The sequence below is a fragment of the Triplophysa dalaica genome, chromosome 20, assembly GCF_015846415.1.
Source record: "Triplophysa dalaica isolate WHDGS20190420 chromosome 20, ASM1584641v1, whole genome shotgun sequence".
In the NCBI taxonomy this organism is placed as follows: domain Eukaryota; kingdom Metazoa; phylum Chordata; class Actinopteri; order Cypriniformes; family Nemacheilidae; genus Triplophysa; species Triplophysa dalaica.
Window position 1 is genome coordinate 11,827,105 of NC_079561.1, and position 6,000 is coordinate 11,833,104.

The window sequence follows — 6,000 nt, forward strand, 5'->3', positions numbered from 1 at the left end:
TGGAACAAAACTTTCCAAAACCTTTTCCGAACATTAGGGGAGTGTATTGAGCCCAGAAATACTACGTGATACGTCCAACTCGTTTTTAGACAAGTTGACCATTTTAATGCCAATATCATTTCTCACGTTAACTTATGGTTCAATAACTCACAGTTTTTTTTATTTTAAACATGTATTAGTCAATCCTGAAATTAACATTAACCAAGAATAATAAATGTTTTTGAAGTATTGTTAATTGTTAGTACATGTTTGCTAATGTATTAACTACTGTTAACAAATATAACATTATTGTAGTTTTACCAAAAAGGTTAACTCGTACAGCAAAACACTTTGACAAAGTGTCTCAACGTCTACAGGCACCTATTCTATAGTATTCTACACTGAGGTATGTTGTGAAATCTACAGCATAGACTGTCAATACAGCATACCCCAGAATATTCCTTTAGGAGTTTGTGAAGTGCCAGACGAGAGCAGGTATGATAATCCGGCTACATTAAAACAGTTCCGAGAACACAGCGCTGCTCTTTACTCCTATTTCATCCCGTCTCTTCTCGTACCCCACGCAGTAAGAACCAATTCCTCTCCCCTGCTTTCTGTTGACACAATACAGCCACACCTGTGAGGAACTCAATAGACATAGTGGACCAGAGCCCCCTCCTGCCTAAAATCTTCTTCCATTTATACACAAACAGACACAGACTTTCCATTAAACAAAAACACCTGGATGCACAACATGAACTTCTAGAATCTAGAGAAGAAAACTCTGTGCGCTAAATCTTGTAATGTCAATACTTTGTCAATGTGAGGGCTGAAGTTTACTGTAGTAAATATAATTTTTACTTAATACGATAATCATTGCATCACTATTATAGCGCTGTGTGTCTGAGAACAATTGCTATATTTCAAAGTAAGAAAAGAGGGAACCGGTACAGTTTAGCATGTAAAAACAGAACGAAACTGACAACGTAATGTAAGAACACACAAAAACCTCTGTCTTTTGTGATAAGTTGTTGTTACGACCCCACGTGGTGTCTAAACAGAATTGTGTTATGCCAAAATGTGTTTTCCATCACAAGAGAGAGGAAAAGAGAGAGAGAGGTTGGACATGATCCCTGCTACAACAGACACCTGCCAGCACCCTCAGGCATACATGCAATCCATCAAAAACACGACCGGCTTCAACATCAAGACACATTACAATATCCAGGTCCACAACTTTCCTTGGAACTTATGAAAGAACGGTAATTTTGTTGAGAAAAAAAGTGATGGTAAAGGATTATTACCACGTTAGCCTGGCACATATGCTTCATACCCTGTAGATGGGCATGAAGACAGTTCCTTACATAATCAGTTCTTCTGCTCATTTGACTCATTTGTTTATGTATCAAAGCATGAAAAATAAAATATCAGGCATGAACCTAGAACTAAAACACTGTGGCACTGAAAATAATTATGATTTATATTTCATTCAAGATATTAATTGATACTACAATTTAGCATCACCAGCTAATCTGCTGCTGGTATTCTGAACGTGCAGCTCAATTATTGGACAATTTTTGCTATATTTGTCGAAAACCACAGCAACCACAAATTAACCATGGCTTTACTATAGTTTATGATATTTTTTATAAAACTAAAGTGACACAAATTGTAATCAATCGGCCCAAATACACGGTTACTACACTTTTACTATAATAAAACCATGGTTAATTTCCCAAAAGGTTCAACAACACGGATTCAGCATTTCAAGATATACAATAACACGTTTCTAACTAGCCAATCATTCATCAGAATCGGATGCACCTGTAGCAACCAACCCGGCACAGAAAAAAAGTGTCATAATAATACAGAGCTGCGCATTCTTCAGACAGACGCTTGAATGAAACAACGCAGCGCGTAACTGCGCATTCTAACGCATCGGGTGCAGATTCATCGTGCAGTTGTGTCGCCAAAAGCACCGACGAGTCAAACAAGTGGGGTCGCTCCCCTTAAAGCAACCCGTCAGCGAGGAGAAAATGGAGGAAGACGGAACTGACCAGCTTTAAGGGGGCAGACGGGGAAAAAGACAATAACCCGAAGCAGAGCGCTAACATATCGACACCCAGCGCTTTCACTAACAGTGAATATGACTATAGTCTGATATACTGCACTCTCTTCAAGTTGAGAGAAGTATTAGGCTGCGCGAGCGAGGATTTAAATGTGCGGGACATAAAATAATAGAAAAGTGAGTCCAAAAAATCCCCTTCCTTTTTCTGGTAGTACGCTGGGTTTAGGGTGTTGACGCAGCAGAAATTTCCAGCTGGAGAAATTCCCCTTCAGGAGGTTAAATGAGGGGAAGAGAGAGGGGGGTTAAGCCCTGCCAAAGCGACGCTACATTTAAATACCGCGACCACGAGCACTGACCCCCAAATGACGTGCATAGAGAAAAACAACTTGATGAAATTACTGTAATATCCAAAGAATTGGATTTTATATTAAGCACTAAAACGTGCCCTCGCCTTGGTGAAATCTCTATAAAGTCTTAATAATCGATCATAAAGTCTCTCATCACTCCAATAAAATTCGACCATGAATGAATGACTACACGCCTGACAGCTGTTCGCACAAGCCCGGCGCGTGTATCATCTGTCGCGAGCGTGTTCTCACCTGGAGACGTCAAACAGGTTGCTGTCACGCAGTTTACTTCAATGTCGTGGAAATCAAACAAACGAGCCGGCGAGCTGTCACAACTCAACGAGATTTGCGGCCTCTCGTGAACTCGCAACTTCAACTTACCTTGCCAGCTGTATACCTGTGTGCAAGCGCGAGCTCATGTCTCCTCCAAAGCGTACGAGGGAAATACAAGTCAACTATGAACGCAAACACAACCAGAGTGAAAGCTGAATCGCGTAATGGTCAGATCGGAAGGAAGTGCTCTTAGTGGGGAAAGGTGAGAGAGGCATACCTGTTAACCCATGAGTTCTGGGTTAGCGCGATGTCGATGCTTTGGAGCTCCGATATTTTGGTCTGGACGGGTGAGGGAGATTGAGCACGTCCAAAATGTCAGTAGTCAGTTTGACTCCCGCGATGCGTTTGTGTCCGACAGTGTAATTCCCCCTGGTCGCTCTCCCTCTCTCTCCTCGCTCTTCTTTCTCTGTAATTCTCCCTCCCCTGCTTTTCCGTGTCTCGGTATCAGGAACCAGCCTCCCCCTCTGTCTCTCTCTCTCTCTCTCTCTCTCTCTCTCTCTCGACTGAGAGTCAAATACAGGAAATGAGGCAACATATACGCTTACATTCACATTCAAACCCTGGACAGCTCCAGCTGAACTCATAAAGCCATGAAGTCTCCGGGTTCATATATGAATACACAGAGGGCAACAATCTTAACCTGTGTTGTGTAAGGTCTCAGATGTTTAGTTTACTGATATGACAGGTGAAATATGAGTGCTTTTGATTTCTATTTGGAAAACGAAAACACATAAATTACAAAAATAAACGATAACAAAGATGACATTTTATATAATACCTATCAATGAATTATAACACACATGATTTTAATAGCTATATTTAATATTGTAAACAGTTCCAAATATTTCATTAATAGGCCTGTCGCATGTATCATCATTTTATTATAGTTAAAGTGTAATGAGCATGTTTTTTGAGGATTACCATGGGTATTACCAAACGTAAACCAGGTTTATTGTAATAAAACACCATAGTAAACATACAATCAAAATGGTAATGCTTATTAATAAATGTTTTTACCTGCTGTGCAACTGGTATTTTCTTTTTTATTTGCTGCATTGTATTTTTTATAACAATAAAAACATCTCGAGCTGAGTTCCAGCTTGGTCAGGCGTGTGATAGTTTTAGATTTTTGTGATTAATCCTAAATTTGCAGGAGATAGATGAAGAGAGAGAGAGAGAGACAGGGAGAAAACATTCATAAACTGACACTATGACAGGATCCTGTCACCCTCACTGAGAACTTTATATATATATATATATATATATATATATATAGATATAACTTTTATTTTTATCTTAATTTGAATATTTGCAGAATGTTTATATTTAATTCTCCAGTGCTTTGGCAATGTAAAATTAGTTTTATCATGCCAATAAAGCTTCTTTGAATCTTGAAAGAGAGAGGGGGGAGAAAGTGTGTGCGCGCGCGTGTGTGTAGGCGTGAGCGCCTGCTGCACGCTTTTGTCCATCGTGTGTGTTCAGTTGTCGCATCCGTGGACGGTGAGACACGCCCCCTAGTGGGAATAATAAAACGTCGAAAGCCGACAAATCATCACGCTTTTTAATTTTCTCAGTCTTCTTAGAAACTGTCACTTACCTACATATGTAAATTGGTCAGTGGGCGTGGTTATTTTAAATTATTTAGCATAAGAGTGGAATGCAGTGCTTCTACAACATAGTAATCCTCATGTCTTAACTTTACAGTTTTGATATATGAATCATGCTGCATGTCACCTCCAAATCTCAAACACAACGGTCAGGCCATTTTGTACTGCACATGTGATTGAGAGCTTTGGCCGGATCAGAGTGTGTTTTGGGCACTGTGTGTGTGTGTGTGGATTGTGGGGATTAAACCCATTGACCTATGGCAAGGCTCCTGGTTTAGGCTCCTGTGTAAGCGTGTAACGCTGATGGTCTTTATCCACTCTGTGCGTCCACAATCCGTGTCAAAATCAAGCTGCTTTTCTCTCTTCCTATCCGTCTGCCTTTCCGTGTACGCCAACGTTTGTCCGTCAATCTGCCTGCCTCTTTAACACCACCCCCTCCATCCAAACTTCATTAGCCCTCTTACATATTTATTCATTCATAACATGAACACTCATCAAAGGTAAACCAGGGGGACAATAGCCGGGACAAGAAGGACCTCACACACGCACACTCGAGAACCAACCATAGATGGAGTTTAAGAGATTCATCCCCCATTTCAAACCTCCAGCAAGCAGAACAGAAATCATTTTTGATGATTATTTTGGGTCGAATGATGTTGCTAGGACCCAAATAAAATATGATCACTATATTTTTGTATTATATTTTTTTTATTATTTGATTTATTATTTTTGTGCTTTAATATTACATAATAAGTGGTTTATCCTTATTTTTGCATTGCTTTTTTATTTACACAATATCAAATCCGCATGAAACTTTACAGTTGTCATGACAATCTTGTTTTCTGTCTGTTGAGCAAGACAATCAACAACCACATTTTGTGATAGGTTGTGATTCCTGTGTAGGAACAGTTACCTTCTTAAAGAGATAGCCCCAAAATGAAAATCTGTCATTATTTACTCACCCTCTTGTCATTTCAAAGTTGTATGACGTTCTTACTTCTGCAATACACAAAGGAAGATATATTGAAGAATGTTGGTCACCGTTCTATCGTATAGAAGCCAATGGGTATCGTCATTGTTCATGTTTGGATGAACTATCCCTTTAAATCTGACAGGTGTGTGTCAAAAAGCACAAAAGTGAAACATTATCAACATAGCAACCTTGTTATTTTTCTAAGGTCTAAACATATACGTTACACCAATGTATAGTCGTACCAACTAAATTTATTGTCAACCAAATGTTACTCGTACATAAGCAGATTAAAACAAATTGTTATATGTTTGGAATGAATGTGGAAATTGCTTGATGGGTTTATTGGTTTGTTTATCGAGCAGGAGAGTGGCTGGGTTGGGTGGAGACAGTTTTCCATTTGGACCATGAAAACATTGTTTAAAAAAAGTTAAATGGATAATTCCCCCTAAAATGAAAATTCTGTCATGAATTACTCACTCTCTAGTTTTTCCAAACCTGTATAAAGTGTTTGAACGATATTTGGACGAATGCTTGTAACCAAACAGTTCTTGGGCCCCATTGACTACCATCGTGGGTAAAAATGACAATGGTAGTCAAAATTGCAGAACTTGCTGTCCAACATTCTTCAGCACATCTTCATTTGTGCTGTATGACAAAGTAAAAGTAAAACTGATAAAGTAATGTTTCCTACTA

At 39.2% G+C, this 6,000-nt stretch overlaps 1 protein-coding gene across 3 annotated transcripts in view; it reads right to left on the minus strand.

The window, feature by feature from the left end:
- Positions 1-3,177, minus strand: part of zbtb46 (zinc finger and BTB domain containing 46) — a 75,508-nt gene extending 72,331 nt beyond the window's left edge. For 2 of the 3 annotated variants that reach the window (XM_056732772.1, XM_056732770.1), the window contains exon 1: positions 2,945-3,177. The gene's annotated coding sequence lies outside the window, so the exon portion shown is untranslated. Of the gene's footprint in view, positions 1-2,775; positions 2,873-2,944 lie in introns of those variants that run through there. The other variant, XM_056732771.1, reaches the window with a different exon arrangement.
- Between the last annotated feature and the right edge of the window lie 2,823 nt (positions 3,178-6,000).